We start from the raw sequence: 21,822 nt of genomic DNA on the forward strand, positions 1-21,822 counted from the left end.
GGTGAGTAGTATTTTGTGAGTAGGCGACAACTGTTATTATGGAATTCGATTTCTGACAAAATTATTACGATAAGATATTACAACTAAGTAGATAATATATAATATTATGTATATATAATAATACTGCCAGGCCGTACCGTACACAGTTAGACATAGCGTTTATGTAAGACGTATGTATAGATTTATGAATTTCTATTAATGCGTTTACAGTTGAGTACTAAAAAATATTTTCTTTTCATTTCATAACATTTTAAAATAATATTCGTGTGTATATCATAGTCAAATCTACACAAACATGAGTCTTATAACATAACAACTAGGTAGGTACCTACCAATATTATAATAATATTATAATTTATTATTAAGAGATTTTAATTTTAATTATTTTTTCGAAAAAGATAAGACAGTGGATAGTGGATACACATATAATTATAATGATAAATGATCATTATTCGTTTCACTTAAACTTATTATACATTAATTCTAAGCTAAGGAAGGTTGTTCATAACTCGCATTTAGTTAGAGAATATACCAGGTACAATAGTAGCATATATATAGCCATATAGGCATAGCCGCATAGTTATGCCATGTTTATATTATACCTATGTAACAGACATACATTTACTATCTTATATTTATATATATTATACATAGCCACATAAGTACCATTTAATTTAATTCAAAACAAAAAAATTACTATATTATGTAAACTAATAGTTACCTAGTTCAGACCTGCTATACGTACCTACCTATACAACTACCTATACCTAATCTATATACCTACTAAATACTTTTACGTAAATATATAATATATAGGTAGGTAACTTTCAATCCTGTTTGGATTTCTACGCATGAATGATTTTATTGGTTAATAATTATTAATTAAATGTAACTAATAATACGTTAAGTCGTAAAACGATTATAATAATTCAATGCGTCACTGCACGCTATATTTAGGTATGGAAATAATCATCTTAATTATTGCAGATTACTATACAGCACTATAATAAGGATAAAATAATATGTACAAATTGCTCGGATTTATTATAATTGTTTTGTTTTTCGTTCATTAAAATATTAATAATATACCTATTATGGATAAATACTAAATAACATGTTATTATTATTAATATTATCGTATAGTAGGTAGATAAAAATATTATCTTGCTTCTAAATAAATCGTCATGTTCTGGCAAATATAGCTATAGCTATATTTGTTTTGGCAAAGTCACTTACAAAAACTGCTAATTTTTACGACGACTATAGGTGCCGAATTTTGTAGTGCGTAAATAGGGACATAATTGGATTAAAACTAGTGCAGTAGTGCTTGAAATGTATTTTTAAAAACAAATAATAGTAAATAGACTATTATACTAAATATAAACATTTGAATGTTTTTTTTGTCTTACAAAATATTTAATATGTATCACGAATTAATAACTATAGTATTGTATACAAAGTGCAAAACCGAGGTGCAAACTATGCATTAATAAATCTAAAGATACGTCATTTTTTTTCATAAATATTACAGTCAAAACAAAAAAATATGGGTGTTAATAATTATGAAAGTAGGTATTTTTGATTTTCATGAATAAGAAAATAAGAACATTTTGTCATTCATACCTTCTGCTTATTTATTGGTTATTTGGTTTATAGAATAAAGAAGCTTTTTATTATTAAGTATTCATCTTTAGCAAAATACTTAAAGGTACTCATGTTTAACATATTATAAAATAAATAGTATCTAAATAGTTATACAACTTGTGTTAAATAACTTGCCATGAATTTTTTATTTTATGTAATGTACCTGAACATATTAATTATGTCCTAGGCCTTTTAAGAAATAAGTTTTTTCATGAAAATCCTAGGCTCTTTGTAAAGGGAAACCCGTTTTGAATTATTCATTTTTTCCGCAATCCGCGATTTTCTTTTGCAGTTTTCATAGAGACCAACCAACAACGGCAGTTAGACCCTTTAGAAATACTATTTTTAAATTATGAAAACTATAGAATGCACATTTTAAGACACGATATTAATAATTATTTATTTTATTATGTATTATTTTATCATATAATATATCTTTTTACAATACCTAATATCTTAATACTATTATAATAATACATATTTCATTTATTTATAAAAGTGTTTTTTGACAATAATTATAATTATTTATTCTATTAGTTATTTGATATTATATTACTAATTATTATAGTGTATTGAAATATTTGAATTGTTGTATTTGATAATATTATTTAACAAAAATTACACACCTACTATTTTATTTATTCTTGCAAGTTATATTCTCATGAAATCCCGAGTTTCAAACGACATTAATTTTTTAATAATATCAATTACTTGTCAATATAATACAGGCAATACAGCTAAATTGATGATACAATTAATAAAAGAATATCTAACAGGTGAGACCCCAAGGGGAATAACAATTTTTAATGTATAAAATTACTCTCACTGTCGGAAAAATAATAATGATCAAAATTTTAATTTATAAGTTCATCCCCTCCCCGTTCCATTGAATACTGCCTAGGGATGCCCCGGATATCTAATAATATATAGAAAAATAAATAATTATTATAATCATCGAGAAAAAACAAATAGCAAAAATAAATAAAATAATAAAATATTATTTTTTATTTTTATTTTAGCAAATAAATTTTAATTACTATCGAGTATCGATAACTCGAATCTCAAGGGGAATAATAAACATAAATTCTAATTATGTGTGTATTTTTTGAGATTTAGGTTCTTATTTTTCGAGTCATTAAATATGTCCTGTTTCTACTCTAAAAATTTTGAATTATTTAATTAATTTTTTTCACAATTTTTTTTTGTATGCTTTATGTTGTTTTGATATACTTTGTTGGTACACTTTATACTCGTAACCCAAATCGGAATCTTGGATCAGTGCCTATTATAACATAATATACTGACAATTAAAGATCTTGACCCAGGTGTGGATCCAATCTGTATTAAAGAAGAGCCTGATAAAAACATTTATAATATAGGGTGATTCGCCAAGCATGGTCATTCCCCTTTATCCTTTAATAGTGTTAAACACATTGTACATATGGAGTACCTATATTAAGTGGTGTTGCTAACTTATTATTTTTAAAGTAAATCTAATAAATCCATCTTTTTCTAGAACTGAAAATTCTTCAGCAGTTGTCTCTTTTGATAATGTTGACGAGTCTGAATCTAAATTAGGAAGAATTAGTAGTTTCTAAACTTAATGCAGATACTAAGGATAATAGTGGTTTTACCTTAAATAAAAAAAATAGATGTTGAATTTAGTCTATTACTTATACAATTCTGACAATTATTACAAATTATAAAATGTTGCTAAGTTAATATTAATTACTAGGTATACGTATTGTGAAATGTTTAAAAGCTATTTTATAGTAAAAGGGTAATTTTAAATTGTAAATAATTCGATAAAGACATTCAATGTAGTTTGTGAAAAATAAGTACCTATTCATAATAATTAATAAGAAATTACTATTGCATGTATATATATATATATATATATAATGAGGGGTGGACTGGATTTTTCTAATTGATAAAGATAACTATATCCACGTCTCTCAAGTTTTTACCCTTTTTTTTTATTTAAACTTTGTTACTACAATTAGTTAAGTATTTACTCAATAATTAATATTACGTAATTTATTATACACAACAAAAAAATATAATATACTATTTATGGGTTAATCGGATGATTGCTTACTGATGCATACTTTTTTGAGGCCAATGTAAAGTTCTTGATTCATAAAAGTGAATTTTTTACTTTAGGTACCTACCTATATTTAAGTTTTCACATTTTGTGATAGCGAAATGACCAAAGGCCGGTCAAATTATAGATTTTCCCTGCCGAATAGTTGATCCAGCCCGCCTCCATGATATAATATAATATTCATTCATATTTACCAGTAGGTACTTAAATAGTAAACATGTATACATATTTATATTCCACCCTTCCCGTTAGTGTAAGCTGGATCTGCGCCTATCTAACCCTTGAGTTGGCTCTCTCTAATTTTTTCTTAAAAATAGGTTACTCGGATTGCCTCCAGATTTAAAAATGTTCATTCAATAGAATTGCCTCCTATTTTAAGAAGTGACTATCTTGTACTGAAATCGTCTCGATAGCTAAAGTGTATAATTCACCGAGTATCGTTCAAATTACATTTGATATTTAAATTTTGGTCTAGCAAACAGAACTGATTGTTAAACCGGTGGTATTGAATAGTGAATACGATAGTCAACTAATCTTTAGCTGATCAGTGATCAATGAGATGATTGCATTCGACAAATTAATCTGTCTAGGAAATAATGTTTCCTGTTTTTAACATAACGGAAATCGATAATATTATCAGTAAGTAGTACACGCATAACTAGCGATGTATCAATTAATAATCTAGGTATGCTAGGGAGGCAATTCGAGTTAATCATTTGGATACACTCGAATTTCGTTCAAAAACACTCGGAGGCAATTCATGTCAAAAAAGTCTCTTACCTATATTTGGGAGAACTTCAGACAAAGCAATACTATATTATCTTATGTGTTAGCTTGCTTCTATAAAGACGGAAAAAAAAGAAAAAAGAAAATATTTCAAGATATAGATATATATATATGTATATACATGGGAGTAAATACTAAATTGTAGGCTATATATCTATAAATTATGTATATATGCATATAATAGTATAATATATAAATACATATAGCATATTATATTGTATTATTATTTATTGTATATATTTCTCAATGCTCACTGTATAATATTGTATAGCCTTGCGAGATAATCAAACCAGTCACTGGACAATTTAAATCAATCAAAAATAATAGCAATATACACTCACAAAATGTATTCCCTACTATTATGTATTCATAAGTCATAAATTATGACTTATGAATACACAAAAATCCTGTCTTTAGTCATAAACTCATAACAATGTTTACCTATACGGTTATACACATAATTTACTTAACCGTTTGGGCTTAAACAACCAGAGTACAAATAATAGCTATATTTATATGGATATTGCATATAAGTATATTTTATTGTGCAAGTCTGGAGGTCTGGACACAGTAGTCAGTGCTCTCAAATATTATTTCAGGTATTTCAACTTAAAATTATAATTTGTAGATATCAATTAAATGTTCTACCGTCTTAGATTTTTTCAATACTGCAGTTAAACTATTATAAAGCCAAAAAAAACAAAACAATTTAGTATACAAAATCGGGCTGTAACTTTCTACTATAAAGTAGGTGTTGATTGTCCCTTGTCACTATAAGTATTTCAGTGTAATGAATGTATCACATTTTAATTCAGTGATAAATCATTGCATACCCGCGAACAACGACTCGCCGGGCAGGAACGGTCTATCACCTTATTATCATATAAATATAAGTTTTGATACTAATTATAATAGTAAGTTGTTTTACTAAATAATAAAAATAAGGTATAAAGTATAAACAGATAATAAATGATATGCAATTAATATAAATGTTGAAAATGTCTCATCTAAAAAGTTTCAAATCTCCACGAAAAGTATTTATGATTTTCAACAAAAAAACTAAAATCGTTATCTTTCATTTAAATATAGGTATCTTATTTTGACCAAATTTTAACTTCAAATTCCTGTTAAAATATCAAGTTTATTAGGTCATAGATTTTTTATGATTATGAACTCTTTATAAGGAACCTTGTATAAATTTCCAAGCCTCAGCATTGTTAGTTCCAACCTACATATTCGAAAATTGATACATTTTTAACCAAAAAAATTTGTGCATTTCTTGATTTCGACCAATTTTATTAAAATTAAAATTTCAAAAGTTTACAAAACATATTTACCTATGTATCATAAAAAAATTATAAATGGCTATAATAACTTATAAGGGACCTTTTACTAAATTTTTGTACTGTTTTACCACTTGAACATTTTTTTATCGTTAATTTTACCTATATTTTATAGGACAAAAACCAAAAAATCGAAAATGTCAAATTTTAATGAATAGCTCAAAAAGAGCGAAAACATGTTGAAAATTATACGCCATATTATCAATTAGATTGTAGGTATAAAAATTAATAATACAGCTATTTAGTGAAAATTACAACAACCTATCGTCCTATCTATAGTCATTCGTTTTAGAATTAAAACAAAATAAGAAAGTAGTTTGTTGAGAAATCGTTATTTTACTCATGATAATATTATGTTATTTTGAGAATATCTAAACTTCAGACTTTGATAAAAAATACTTTTATAACTATGCACTCAACCATTTTTTAAATTAAATATCTTAGGTAGGTATAATCGTATAAAAAATATCAATAATTTACTATAGGAATTTTTAATTATAATACAATATGAACAATGAACATCTTCCCATTTTTGACGAATTTTGAAGGAAGGTCTCACTAAAATTATTATTATTATAAGTTATAACTATGATTAGTTTTTAATATTACGCAGGTAAATATAGAAGTATATTTTTCTTCGTGTTAATTTTCTGCGTATTCTGTGTCACTAAGTAGGCCTTTGAAGGATTATCGTCTCATCTAATTTGAGGCAACAGAAATACCGCAGAATATAAATGTATATTCTATACCTATTACATTTTATATTGAGTGGAAATATGACAACATTTGTTTATTTATTTATTTTATCATTTCAGATAACTTTGTGTTGTAATAAGTTAGAATTGACTTATAGTTGAATAAGTATTTATTTATTATTTTGTAATTACTTAGTATGAATAATAAATAATTATTGAACTATAACACACTTGTTTTGTGATTATGTAATTTACTATGCGTTTATGCACAATGTACATATTAATTATTAGCATGTAATCGCTGACAGACCGAATGGTCGGTTCATGAAGTATTAGAAGTAAGAGCATCGGTTCATCTGGATAAGTCCAAATTTCCAGTTGGGAATATAAATAACAAACAGTACAAAAATCTAAATTATTTTGCTAAAAAATATTAGATAATATAACTTTTTTATAACATAAAAGTTCATGGGGCGATCTGGTATTAGGTACCATACATAGGTACCAATTTTTATAAATTGTATCCATTATCTACTACTACACGTCAAACTGGACATAATTGTCAATTGTACAAAAATAATGACACCTATCTGTTTATTTTTTAATTTTTAAAATATAAATGTCACGTGGAAAAGCCGGATAGGTGGGTGACGCTCTGCTGTACAATAGATTATAAGTGGTAATGGATAAGTAATGGATAGTGTTAAATTTGAATTCTATTATATAATATCCTTGTATACGAAAAACGATTCTGAGAGGGAGACGGTTTGACGGCCTAGGATATTTTATAATTTTATTTATGTATATGTTTTTCTTACATTTTCTTTATTTTTCCCGGTGCTTTTGAAAACTACTTGGAAATATCCAGAAATAACATCCCACGGGAAAAGATACTGAAGTTTAAAATCGAAGCATTATTTAGATTACTTATTGTGTATATAGTATATAGACACAAATAATAATAATGAAAAAAAACACATGTCATTTATACATCAATACATTTATTGCTCCTTTTAGAACCTAAAATGTGTAGGTATTATACAGTTATTATTTTGGGTAATTACGTTAAAAAAAACACCCCATATAATATATTACTATGATGTACCACGTGCCAATGAGTCATGAGTGGGTATTATAATAATTAATATTATTATAATGGTTCTTCTGTTGCGTCTGACTGGGCGGCGAGTGGAATTTATTGTTGTGTACTGCACAGACGTTTTTATGCGACGCGGTCAATGTGTGTTTAATGGATAAGGTTATTAATATAAAAAGAAGCGTACCCAATAATTTCTTGTTTGCACGTGTCCTATATCTATATGCCGATACGTATATTATGCACAAGGTAGAACACATATACATGCATTAACATAGAATACTAATAATAATTTATAGTACGCAAATAACATTAACATAGGCATGTAGACGTAGCTGTAGGTACTGGTGTACTTCAACTTCATAGTATATGATTATACTATACGTAGGAACGTAGGATTAAATAAATTGCATACCCATTATCATTAAATCAAAGCAGGGGTATTGCTTATGGACCATATTGTATGGTATTATTCTGTATTCATTATCGTTTCCAAGTTAAAAATCAATACCTGGTTTTTTCTTAACTTACTTCAGAGTTAAAATATACGATTTAAGTCTCAAAAAGTTCTCTAAATTACCTACATATTTTACTTAAGGCAACTAAAACTTAAATATGATTTTATATTTTTATCGATCATACACATTTTACGACCAAGAATAAAAAAGAAATTATATCTTCAAACTTTCATAGCAGTAAATAGTAACTATATATGGTAACTAGTACCACTACTTATACAGTACTGCTATATATAGGAAACTACCATTATCTAATACTAGTTTTTAACATTTTATCATGTTAAAAATAAAATAAAACCTTATTAAATTTATTATTAAGGTGAATTTAATTTCAACGTTAGGATGCAATAAAGTTTTTAATTTTAATTATTTTGGGGCGTCGACAGGACGGCTAAAAATGTCAGATAATACTATAAAAACAACAGAACAAAACCGCCTACATTTGCGTGGTATGACAATATGACATTGTCAATATATTGACATTTTACATTACACAATAATAGTATATTATAATGTAATATTTTATGTATTAACTATGTATAATAATAAATGTACAGTTCAATATTGTATATACACGCACCAATTTATATCAACATGACATGACGACGTAGCCACGTAGGTACCTACGACCTACCATGTATATAAAGTACATATCGATTCTTGATTTTGAATTCGGGACGCATGAGGGATGACCACAGAAAGTTCTATACGAACAGTTCATAGAACCAAGTTGGATCTATATAATATTATAGCATTTTACAATATTAAAGCCTACCTGACAGAGGGCAGATAATAATTTATTGCACTATACTATTGCTGCATCACATATCATTTTATATTATTATGCCAAGAAATGGGTTGAATATATTGTAATATTTATATTCTGAATTTGGATATTTGGTAAAATTACTTTTTGGCTTATTATTGTCAAATGTTTCAAATTATGCAATTGCTGTTTATGGGCGACTTAGTCAAATACGAAAGGTCTGTATTATTTTCGAGTTTGAAATTATTGGCTGGAGATGGGTATAGCCGGTATAGGTATATAATATATATATTGCATCAAAGCGATCGATATACAAGCACAAACGTGACTAGACTCCTATAATAAGGATAGAAACGTCATTACGTGTGATGGTAGATGGGATATGTGGTTTCTATGTTTTATTGGCCTGTCGGCTGGCACGAAACTACATTTGTGCAGAATCAATTTCGTAATATATTTTTCAAAATATTGAATTTATTTATTATATATTTTTTTTTTTTGGCTTTTGTAGATCCAACAAAATAATAATAACTCGTAGCTCGTTGAATAAAAAAAATCGGTTGATGAAATGTTTGTTTTTTTTTTTATTAATACAATACTGAAATTGCACAATCACCAGTGTTAGTATTAGGTACTAAATATTTTTTATTATTTTATACCAGTTTACACAAGACTCACACTTCTTAACTTCGCGACGATCAATTCGATTTCCACGACGCTGGGAGCCATATGTCGTGACAACGATGATCATGTCACGATTTAGGACTATATCTTTCCAGCCACCTGTACATGCAAAACGGAACATACATACTCAGTAACTTAACGTATTGCAAAACGTAAAAACACTGAAAACAATAATTATTTATACTGTATAAATAAGTAATACACGGTGAGTATTTTTATATACGACACTACGCTTATTGCAATACTACTCATACTTACATTTCTTTACACTTTTTTTTACATAATATTCACCGTTAATTTTCATTAGAACTACTATTGGATACTTATAAATTAGTACAATAATTATTTGTGTTCAGATTACAATCTTCAATGCTGTGCTAAATGAAAATATAAACTTATTTTAATGTAAATTGGTATAACATAAAGAATAAAATATAAAAAATAAAATGGACACATTATTTTAAAACCAAAGTCTTGGTACGATTTTGTAGTAAATATTTCATAGTAAAAACTAACACACTGCGTGAAGAAAAATTGAACCCGCGACCCTACGTGAGCAGAGCGATGAAAGTATTACAGTTTTACTTTTTAGGGTGATGTGTTTTTTTTGCCTGACATCACCTTTAGTAACACTATAACTTCAACTTTGAGAATGATTTCAGGTAGAAAATTCGATCTAGTTGATACTTTGAAGGAGGGGAAAGGGGTAATAAACAAAAAATCCCAGTATATTTAAAATTATAAATTGGATTATTAACTTGAATTAGTTATTGTCGTATTCAGTCCGTATCACATTTCTGTTAAAAATAATGAACTAATTTTGTCTCTGTTTTTCTAGCCGTGAAAAATTCATCAAGACCTCTTCAATACGAAGTTGCTATTCTCGGTTATTAGTTTTATTAACGTATGTATGACTGTGTGAGTACATTATTGAAATTAGAATTCGAGTATAAATCATTAAATTATGTTATGTTACAACTTACATTCGGTATTTTAAATACTGCATTCATCGTTAATTATTATAAAGACAGCTAACCAACAGATTAAATTTATAACAACGTTTAGGACACATTTGTTTTGTTTTTTGTAATTTATTAACTAATGTAGATTATACAAATTCAAATAAAATTACAATGTATAAAAACTAAAAAAATGGTAGGTATTTTCAAGAAAATTTTTGGAGATCTTATTTTTTAATTTTTCTATTTCAATTAAATTTCCTCCAACTGTGTTAACCGATCAGAGTTTTGAATCTCATGAGTAATTAAACATTTTAAATATTTAGCACTGGACACTGATAATGGACTGTGTGTAAGCGATATAGTATTTTTCAATGTACTGAATCACAAATCTTCCAACGACAAAATCGTAGCAAAGATTTGTAGAGATTTAAATTTACAAAAAAACAGAAACGACATATACTGTTAAAGTACACTAATTTCTTTGAATCATTATTAATGTTATAACTTATAATAGTACTGTAGTGTTTAGGTTTAGTATTGTACTTACCTACTATAGTTACCGTTAATGCTGAACCAAGAATAGAGAATGGTGTGAATAAAAGGAAATATTGTTTCTTGATTCATCAGTATGATAATGCAGGTACCTGGTACCTATTAACCTGTGATTATATTTCTCTGATGACAACAAATGAGAAATATGTATGTGTGTGTTGAAATATTCGTGTACTTCACGTTTTGTGCAGTGTAACTGCGTAAGAGCTTAGATCATTAGAGCAAAATAGTCTGCACTCTGCAAAGTGATGTCTAAAAAAATTAATTCGTCGGTATGTATTCTGTATTATTAACGTATAAGGTATTAAGGTAGTACAAAAGGTTGCCTATATGTATATTTAGATATGGGAACTGTTAAAATTAGAAACTGTTTTTTTTACTGACCATTAGAATTTGACAAACTTAAATTAAAATATTTAAATTGATTAGATTTATATGATATTATGTTTGTATTTATTCAGTGAACATAAGAAAATAAGATAAGTGTACATATTATATATTACAAGTATCTACATTAAATATTTCAATGCAATGTCAAATTCACAATTCACAGATTCTCTCTCTCTCTCTCTTATAAATATATATCTATTAAGTACCTACTGACTCTGTGCATAGATGTTACTTAATAAATTGAATATGAAATTGTATTAACAATATACTGTCAATTCTTATTCCATTACACTAGTTCTGCACGTTATTATTTGTTTCCCCTTGGTCTATATAGATACGATCACTTCCGCGAGTTTCGTAATTTAAGACGTCTGCAAATTAATTCAATTCTCTGCACAGGGAAAAAATGGCTTCTTTTGTTTATCGTATTGGGTTACGTGCATATCATAAAATTTAATATTTCTCACGAATACCATATAAAATCTAGACAAATAATATTAAAAGAAAATTACCTCGACTATTATTCGCAAGTAAGTTGTTGGCATATTAGCATTTTTTTTTTCATCATTTAGCAGACCATATTATGCTACATTATTACTTCGAAAAACGTATTGGGTTGAGTTCAGCGTATAAAACTATAAAATAAAAAATATAATATATTGTATAAAATGGAACTCTCTTAGTCTATAGACGAATAATATTTGAACAATATCAAACTCGATAATTATTTGCATGTACATTATAAAATATTTACTTACTCGTACGCTGCAAAAGCAGTTGAAAAGTAGAAAGTATAGTAAAAAGCCCCCTTGCTTACATATTGTGTTTACTTATACACCACACATAAAAACGTCCTCTACGATATATCCTACCACCCACGCGACATGCATTCGAGTGCATACGGTCGCAATTATGTAGTTCATTTTGTGTTCAGCGAGTAACCAAAAAATGTAGTCCTTTAGAAAAAATTGTCTTCCAAATTTATAGGTGACTGCTGAAATTTATGGAAGTATTTTGTTAACGGTAATTCATAAGTACAAATTTGATTTTTTTGAATAATAAAAATATATTTTTTACCATACTATTTAGGTATTCTTTACTGCTTTTAACCAAGGTTAAAAAAAATTCTAAGTATTTATTACTGTAAAAAATATATTCTATGTTTGTAAACGAAGCATTCTACTCAACAAGTCAACATTATAGTTGTACCTTGTAAATTAAAGGTATATATTTTTTTAAATAATAATTCCATATAGCCATATAGGTACCTACCAACTTATTTCTATCAATAAATTTTGATTGTTTATATTATTCTAGCAATATATTTTAATTTTGTGCTTAAAGAATTAGTGTGTGTTTTTAAAATTCAAAATATTTCATGAATAGCTTTTTTTTATAAAACATCATGTTATTTACTGTTTCTCATTGAATTTTAAAATGTATACCGGCAATAAGTAAATACAACGATGTCTTATAAAACGTAGTGCTTTATTGCTTTTTTCTATTTTGGTTTTTAAGAATTGGTAGGGTTTTTAAAAATAAATGAAAATTATTTTCATCAGTTATATTTTATTTTATAAATTGTACTTACAACTATAGCCTATAGGTAGGTACAGATGAAAATGATGCTAATTGCCAAAATATAAGTGACTTTATTTTTACTACATAATTTTTTACTCAGCCACAAGTCACATTTTACAGATTTAAATTTGTCAACAACTTTACTTTTTAACTTTACTTAACTGAATTTTTCTTCATTTTTAAATTTCTACCCACTCTTTTTTCTTAAAATCATTGTATAAATAACAAATAATAATTTTTTTTCCGTCAAGTATACAAATTGGTTAAAATAGTAAAAACTACAAAAAACAAAAAATTCGATGTAATGTTAAGCAATTTAAAATCTATTTTCAGCTATAACTCTAGATGTCTTGTCCAACAAATCAACCCACTGTATGATTGGTAAAAAGAAGCTTCATACGATATAGTGACATATTATGAGTGTGGAACTTACACGTAATGATAGGCGTGCATGTATATTTCACACCAACGATAATTAACTAGTTATTAAGCAAACAATCACACAACTCGTACAGTCGTACTAGCAGTGTATGGTGTATCTACTACTCTTCGTATTGTCGTATAGACTATAGAGATCCCTTTAAAAGCAAGTCGTTTGCAGTCAATAATATTTGCCGAAAATACGATGTAAATATATATGTAATTAATAATAATTATGTTAGAATTTCGGTTAATACAAATTTAATTACGATTTATAGAGACAACAAAAAAATAGATATTTAAATTCATAGTGAAGGCTAAGGGGACGCTGCTTAGTAATGTGGATAAATACGTCCACCGAAGACCGAACTGTGTTCAGACAAAAAAAAAATGTATACGGACTGTACGGCAAAGCCACACAGTTAAGACTGAGCAAACTCTTCCTTGGACTTCAAGTGACAGTCACCAGTAAACATTTGTATACAAGCGAATACTGCTGTAAATTCGAGGATGTCGAAATTGAATGAAGCTCACGCTTGAAATGTTAATAAGACTTACCATTAACACAAAATATAGAAGCAATAGGTAGGTATATAGAAAAAAGTCACCAAATAATTATTTATTATGTTTTGTCTCCTATACAGGCAAATAAAAAAAAGATCAATCTCTATTGGGGTCAAGGGTGATACTCCTGCTTGGAAAGAATCTCTATGACTATGAATACATTTTGCGATCACGAGGGGACATCTGAATTGCCCTAAAAGAAGAATTGACCTAATTGAACTGTTTTGACTTCTCTGCAAATTGAAACATTTGGAGTTGGAACATACAATCTATAGTATCTAGTAACTACTATCATTTTTTATTAATGTACCTAGTGTCCTAGTATATATAGTATAATATTAGAATTCCTTTTATATTTATTATTATTATTATTAAACGCGTATGAAGCAGTACAAGGTTGTCACTTGTCGAGATGCATATACCACCGTATATCGACATGAAGACTACGTATGTGTATCCGTATATTGTGTATAATATATAATATGTACAAAGCTAATTTACACATACATATCATCACATATCATCATTCATCGTCATATATTATGTATAGGTGTATTTATATGCGAGTGTAAACAATATATAATAACATACCTAGAGTATATAAAATATACAGCCATTCAGGGTGATTATTTTATCCTTCATCAATAATTTTGATCAGTCATTGTAGCGATGTTAAAAATATATATTTGTATAATTTTGAAAGCAAGACGCCACAACGATTTTGAAAAAATTTTTTATTTTTAATATTTTTTATGTTGACTACTTTTTAAATAACAACATACATTTTTAAATCATACCTATTCAATATTCAAAAGTGGAATATTTTACTAAGAATAATACACAATTATTTACAATCAATTTTTATGAGTGGTATGCGGAGAGGGCAGAGTGGGACCACGACAAAATGTTGGTCTATTATACTCTCCACCCAAGAGCCATCTTAACTTAAGAGTCTGTCTCATTGAAAATTGTTGTAAATATTTTTTTTCAGATTATTTGTACAATTATATGTACATATATAATATGCACATTCATTTTTTAAAAATATTTGTATTATAACAAATCATGGACTCTAGTGCATTGGACTGTTATTCATGCCTTTATAGACTTTATACGTGATAATATGTATATCATAATTTTGTATAACAGCAAATAAATGGTAACTTTAAACTAATTAAATAATACTTTAATAAATGGTTAAAAATAATAATTGGAAAAAGTTGAATTCCTCTCAATATTTTGTGGTGTATTACAATTTTTAAATAGCCTAAAGCCTTAAACCTAACCCCCTCAAGATTAAGCTCCAGCTACGCTACTGATGAGACATGAACCTGAATTTTTTGTACTTACTAATAAGTTATAACTATAATTAATTACGAAGTCGAAAAGTCTAATTTTTGGGTAGGCAAACCATTAGAAAAATTATCCATTTTAGAATATTATATTAAAACCTGTCATCGCATTTGAAAAAGGTAAAAAATAAATACAAATTTTAATTGACCCCCCCCCCCATCCCCCAAAAAGTTGTGTATTGTAATAATTGCAAATTGTGTAAAAAATGTTTCTTAAAAATATTAAAATGTTGGTAATAATAACATAGAAGATGATTCTCTTTCGTGATAACCATGAATCGTCCTGTATACATAAGACTATAAGAGAATGTTATTGCGCGGGCGTCGGTGGTTTATTCGCGTATCCTATAGCAATTAGGTAGGTTAATATAAACGTGACAGGTTTTTTGTTGGTTGTATGTACAACCAACAACTATTGTTCAGTTTTTATTTATACACCAAACAATAAACCTAATATAAAATATGTATAATATACACACATATCATTTATACATGCACAATAATAATCATAATACGCATGCACTGTAGGTAGTACACGTACAATAATAATATAGTACTTACATTATATACAAAACGTTCGCTGCCGTACCGCATGCGTCCAGACACAAAATACCTACCAACGCAAGCGATATATGTATTACCTACATAATAATATTATTATATGAATTTGATGGCACGATGAATAAACAATTATACTGCTTGCACGCTCACAATATTAGCGTGAATCAAGGCCGCGATGTTTTCGGTTAAAAAATCGCTTATCACGATGGATACGGCGTATTATAATAATAATTAAATGTTAATATTCATTTTGTCGACGGCTCGACGCATTGCGCAATATGACACATTATTAATAATTATAAATTATTATTTTTTCCTCACCTATGTACCTATATATAATACCTAATGTCTCATGCGTAGATATAGGCACTTATCGACTACCCCGTTCCGAACGACTACGTTTTCACCGTTATATTATGTGCCATAGCCCGTAATTCCGCAACGGCTTTTTATGAGGCCCGGCTATCAGTACCTACCACCACCAATACTAGTCAAATCATTAGTTTCGAAATTAAAGAGAATGACTATTATCGTACACGGACTTATACATTTTGAAATTTGCCCTTTTTTCAATTTTTTAAATTAAGATAATACCATTAATAGGTACCTATGTGTTGGGTAAAATACGTTTGACAAGTAAGATTTGTATAATTATGGCATATACTATTTAATACATTAATTATTCGATAGTAATTAATATGTGAATTTCTTCATGCATTTTTTTAATTTTTAAATTTAACATTTTACTATATATTCATTAATATTTTTTTAATATTCTATCGTGTCTGCAGTAGTACACCTAATATACAATCAAACTTGTAGAATAAAATAAAAATGTATTGCTATTAATATAAGCCCCAGAATATATAATATTAAAAACATGGTACCCATCCTTTATACTTGCAGTAAATTGTTCACATGTATAGTTGATACGGTTTTGCCTAAATGACGTTGGTAAAAAAAAAGACATTTTGTCCAAGTAGCAAGTACCATAAGCAGTTCACGTTTTGCTAGGGGAATTTTTGAGGTACACCTATGATTTCGAATTATGCCCGCAACGGTGGAACATATATTTTATATGGTTTACCTATTAGAAATGGTGGTTGGATTAGATTTAAGTTCGGTCTTCTGGGTGACACTTCTTTGCCAACGAGGTGGACATATTATAGTTATCTAGGCACGGTTTACCTATAAAATAAATAGGCTATGGGTAAATGGTATACGCAATAAATACGGTTTAAAAATAAATATTAAATAAAAGGCTACAGTAACTAATTTTGTTCGTATGGACGTAAGTACAAATTATTTGGTCTCCAAACTTGAAAAACGATTCTGAATACCGAGGTCGATTGTTAATGTCTTATGTCATTTTTGTATTGAGATCTTTAAATCTTTCATACCTGTAGTTTGTAGTATAAGTTATCCGATCCTTGTGCTGTGAGAAACCACCGACACAATGTCCAATAATAATTTTAAAAATGATCAAAAAACTCTTGTATTCAACAGGTATTCAATATATTTTATGAGTTTATGACGATCGATGAACATCAATTGATAGGCCCATTAGAGGTAAATGCAAATATAAATCTTAATTTTTGACATAGCGTGTTTGTAATTTTGTATTCTCAACAAATAAGTTAGACGTTTTGCAACGTGCTTCAACGTCTTAAACATTGTTGTGTATCAAATATAATTTATCCGGAAGGGATATGATTATAATAATATTACGAACGTTTTTTATTGGCATTTTGCACTCAATACTCATTCAACTCGAAAAAATATGGATAAAAAATATGAAAACTCAAACATCATCGTCGGCTGGTTCAAAAATACAATATAATAATGGACCATGGACGACATTGTTATAATACGTTCTTGTGAAAACAATCGAAAATATGTACCTATTGTTAGTATTATTTTAATTTATTGTATTATATTATACACATTCACAGTACACAGTATTCGATTAATTCCCGCGTCGTCGTCCCGTTGTTTTACACCTGCGGTCGGCATTCGTCTATCAATTATTATTTTAATATTATAATACCTATTTAGATAGTAATATTCAATATACCTAGTCTAACTATTATAATATGTGAGCGAGTGCGTGACGTGACGTTCGGCAATGCGATATTATAGCGCTAGGTTGCTTATAAGTTATATTATAAATAATAATAATAAAATGGTATAGTGTCGCACGTTATTATTGTTGCGTATCACCCAGGATGTAATTATATTAAATAAATTCATTTGAAAAAAAAAATAATAACAATACTAAAACAGCGAGTAGTGATTCTTAAAGGATATTCTTAAATAATAAATCATAAATAGTAGGTACCTAATTTTAACATCGAAAACTGAAAAGGCGTGCGGCCGATTGTAGTTCTCGTCGAATAGCATAATATACCTAAGTGTAGGACCTAGGTAAAAAAACAGGACGATAAAATATTGTATAACATAATGAAATGTGTCGTGTATTTTTGTTAAGCACGTCAGAGTACAATAATATTCCATAGAAATTATGTTATACTAGACAAGCGATGAGTAATATAGAAAGCGTAACAACATAGAGGGCTTTAGGAGTTTTTTGATTACTCGATTACTAGTACTCATGGTAGTGCGGGGTCGGGGGTAGTATGGTAAGATATATAATATATAGATATTTAGATTGGTGTGTAGGTTTATCGTCGTAAAGATAGCCCGAATCACTGCTAGATGTTGTTACGCCGCTCGTAATATGCTGTCGTATGTAAATACGCAGTTCTTGGCTAGTAGTATAAGATCTATGTATAATATTCGTTTAGGCAGTTCGCCGTATCATCGCATTAAGAAAAAAGATTAGACTCAGAGTACCTAGAAATAAATAAAATAGTGCATATTATGCTGCGGACATTTTTCAAAACCATAACTGTAATAAGCAATAATGAGATTATGTAGGTAGTTATAGGCCAGCTGTATTCAAACATTAATTACATTGTGTTTGTGTCTCACTTTGAGTATGGGTGTATTAAAAAATGACTTAGCCCGGTTCCATTAATAAAATACAATTGTGCGCAGTTTCTTACGCCTGGCTGGTTAACCATACAATAACTAAATAATAATAATATATAACATGCCATGGACGGTTGAAAATGACTACTCCGGGGTACCGACAAATAACTCAATCATTCATTGACCTATACATACAGTGTACACGTGCCAGTCCAGTCGTCGCTCTTTGCGCGGCTGTTGCTGTGTAGCCCGGCAGTGACGACAGCGAACGCCGAACGTGATTAATATACGCCCACCGGTCGATCGCCGCCCACGTATTTAAACTCGTCGGTGTACGAAACCTATAAATAAATTAAGGAAAAAATGATACAATTATATAATAAAACAATAGCGGTGTTGCCAAAATTTCAAAGACGAGTAGGTACCTATCGGAAATGTCCTACCTGTCTAGCTGTAATGAATAGGTACCAATACTATAGTGAACTTTACTATTACCTACCTATATAGCAGTGCAGCAGCCAGGATTTTCTTTTGAATGGGAGGGGGGGGGCTACAATATTTTATTGCTAGGGCTTGGGTACTGCCGCGTATGGTGACTGGTATTTTTGGAGGGCTTAAACCATTAAGCCCTCTGTAGCTACGGCACTGCTACTTAGTACCTACCTAATCATTCAATCCGAAATAACGGCTGCGAATTACGTGCTAAAATTCAAATTCTATTCGGATTGTTTGCGAGTTTTCATTGGGTGCGACCGAATTAATTATATGCCTGATTTTTATAATAGGTGTACAAAATAATTTAAATAACTTTAATTGAATAGATGTAAGTAATTAATCGTTAGGTTTAAGCATTGAAATTTGTAGATACTTTTACAAAGAATAAAATATGTTTAGAAAAGCCCAAAAAATCAATTGTAGATGAAATGGGCGATATAGGTACTCGTTTCCACCATAAAACTTTTGGAAACCAATGATCTTACATTTTTAGACAAAGTATAAAATATGTATGTATTTAGTATTAGGTATCCGCCAAGTAATATAAATTACAATTACATTTAGGTTATAGTGTTTTCAAATGTATGAATAATCTCCAAGACTCTACACTAATATAATAGTAATATCATAAGCGTGACTAGGCGGGGGGAGGGGGGGCAGGAGCTCTTCCCAAAAGACTCATAGCCCGCTTAAGATTAATCTCCGAACTTTTATGAAATCAATGCAAAATGAATTTATTTATTTATTTATTAAGCATTTAGCTTATTGCACAGTAAAATACTGCACTATTACTCTAGATAAGATGTATTCTCAGCGGTAGGCGGAAAAAAGCCCAGAAAAAATATATAAATGTGAACACATGTATCTTACTCTACTCCTAATAAGTAATTGATAATTCAAAAATTGCTTTAGCCAATATACTCGTATGTAATTTTATATGGGATATTCAATTTCAAATGTAAATTATTTTATTTCTAAATATGGCTTATGCTTAACTATTTATTATACATAAAATTATAAAAAATTAAATTTGTTTTAATACAACAATAATTTGTGAATTATTAATTACTAATTGGAAGTAGAGCATAGATACAAATTATGTTCACATTTATAATAATTTTTTCTAGGCTTTATTTTCGTAGACTTTCTTTCCTCGATTCATATTCAACACCAATGCCAACGATATCACGGTGGACAATAGACATAAATTCATAAGATATTTTGCAATTTTTACCTGATTAAAGTTCTGTTAAGTGCATTTATATTTTATCGTCAAGTTTGGTATTGACCTATTTCATCGTGGATTACAGGCGATATTTAGCCAAAGTTAAAAGTTTATAATCTATACCTTTTTAAAAACTTGGTAAATGATAATACACCTGACTTTAAATTTGAAAACTTGACTTGAAACATGTTGTAAACAGTTTCAATAGTTATAATAAAATAGTATTTTCTTAGTGGACACTTAGGTAGGTACATGAATACATGATGGTACGAAGGTACAGTGAAAATTGCAAGCCTCAAGCTAACAAGTTGGTCAGTTAGTGAGACTGTCAGGACAAGTTCCATCATATTATATCCAAGACATATTATCCATAAATAAAACCTTCTCCGTGTTTCGACCGATCTATTAGTGAAAACCATATTAAAATACGTAGAGTACTTTTAGAGATATGCGAGCATGTACAAAAAAGAGGCTTCTATTTTATAATGTATTTTATAACCCCCTATTTCCCCTTTAGGAGTAGAATGTAATATGCCAGAGAAATATTTGCGGGAGTGTATTCAACAACTTCCCTAAGTTTCATTGAGATCAAATGAACGGTTGAGGAAGGAATAAGAAACATGCAACCATTTATTTTTATATAATATTATATAGATTTATTATATTTTATAATTAATATTGGAGATGTATGGGTAGGGTCAAAGTGCCGTTGGATTAGAATTTAGGAACCTAAAATTGTTGGGCTATTGTTGAGTACCTACTTAAGTACACTATGAAGTGTATACTCATGATATTGTTACATTTTTATTCTATAACAAATGGTTCCCAAACAATATTAATTAATAGAAGCGCATTTTCATAAAAAAAAACACATTTGCCCAATGAAACAATAGTAATATTTATAGTTATAAGGAGTGACATAAATCGAGCCGCGGAAGCAGTGCGAAAGCAGTCCCCGCGGCGCCGTCGGTTCAAACGGGAAAAAAAAGGAGTGACGTAAATTATATGCCCAGGGTGCCAAAATTCTAAATAGATTGCAAGGATAGATTGGAGATTGCAAATTTGTCAACGTATTTTAATTATTTTTATTAAA

At 28.7% G+C, this 21,822-nt stretch overlaps 2 long non-coding RNA genes across 6 annotated transcripts in view; one reads left to right on the top strand and one right to left on the bottom strand.

Annotated features, from left to right (window-relative positions):
* The first annotated feature begins 10 nt into the window (after window positions 1-10).
* Window positions 11-21,822, top strand: part of LOC111037405 — a 23,489-nt gene continuing 1,677 nt past the window's right edge. The window contains exons 1-6 of one of the 2 annotated variants that reach the window (XR_002604876.1): window positions 11-320; window positions 9,615-9,841; window positions 10,475-10,554; window positions 13,455-13,748; window positions 13,820-14,126; window positions 14,186-14,386. This is a non-coding gene — a long non-coding RNA (uncharacterized LOC111037405). The remainder of the gene's footprint in view (window positions 321-9,614; window positions 9,842-10,474; window positions 10,555-13,454; window positions 13,749-13,819; window positions 14,127-14,185; window positions 14,387-21,822) is intronic. The other variant, XR_002604875.1, reaches the window with a different exon arrangement.
* LOC111037406 lies at window positions 9,699-16,648 on the bottom strand. 4 transcript variants are annotated; one of them, XR_002604880.1, is made up of 6 exons: window positions 16,019-16,648; window positions 12,299-12,534; window positions 12,053-12,175; window positions 11,146-11,402; window positions 9,895-10,013; window positions 9,699-9,797 (listed from the first exon to the last, which is right to left on the bottom strand). It is a non-coding gene; the product is annotated as an uncharacterized LOC111037406 (long non-coding RNA). The 4 variants fall into 4 exon arrangements; XR_002604879.1 differs by lacking the exon at window positions 12,299-12,534 and having other exon boundaries at window positions 9,895-10,008; window positions 16,019-16,643; XR_002604877.1 differs by lacking the exon at window positions 12,299-12,534 and having other exon boundaries at window positions 16,019-16,642.

The sequence above is a fragment of the Myzus persicae genome, unplaced genomic scaffold (genome assembly GCF_001856785.1).
Source record: "Myzus persicae strain clone G006 unplaced genomic scaffold, MPER_G0061.0, whole genome shotgun sequence".
NCBI classification, from domain to species: domain Eukaryota; kingdom Metazoa; phylum Arthropoda; class Insecta; order Hemiptera; family Aphididae; genus Myzus; species Myzus persicae.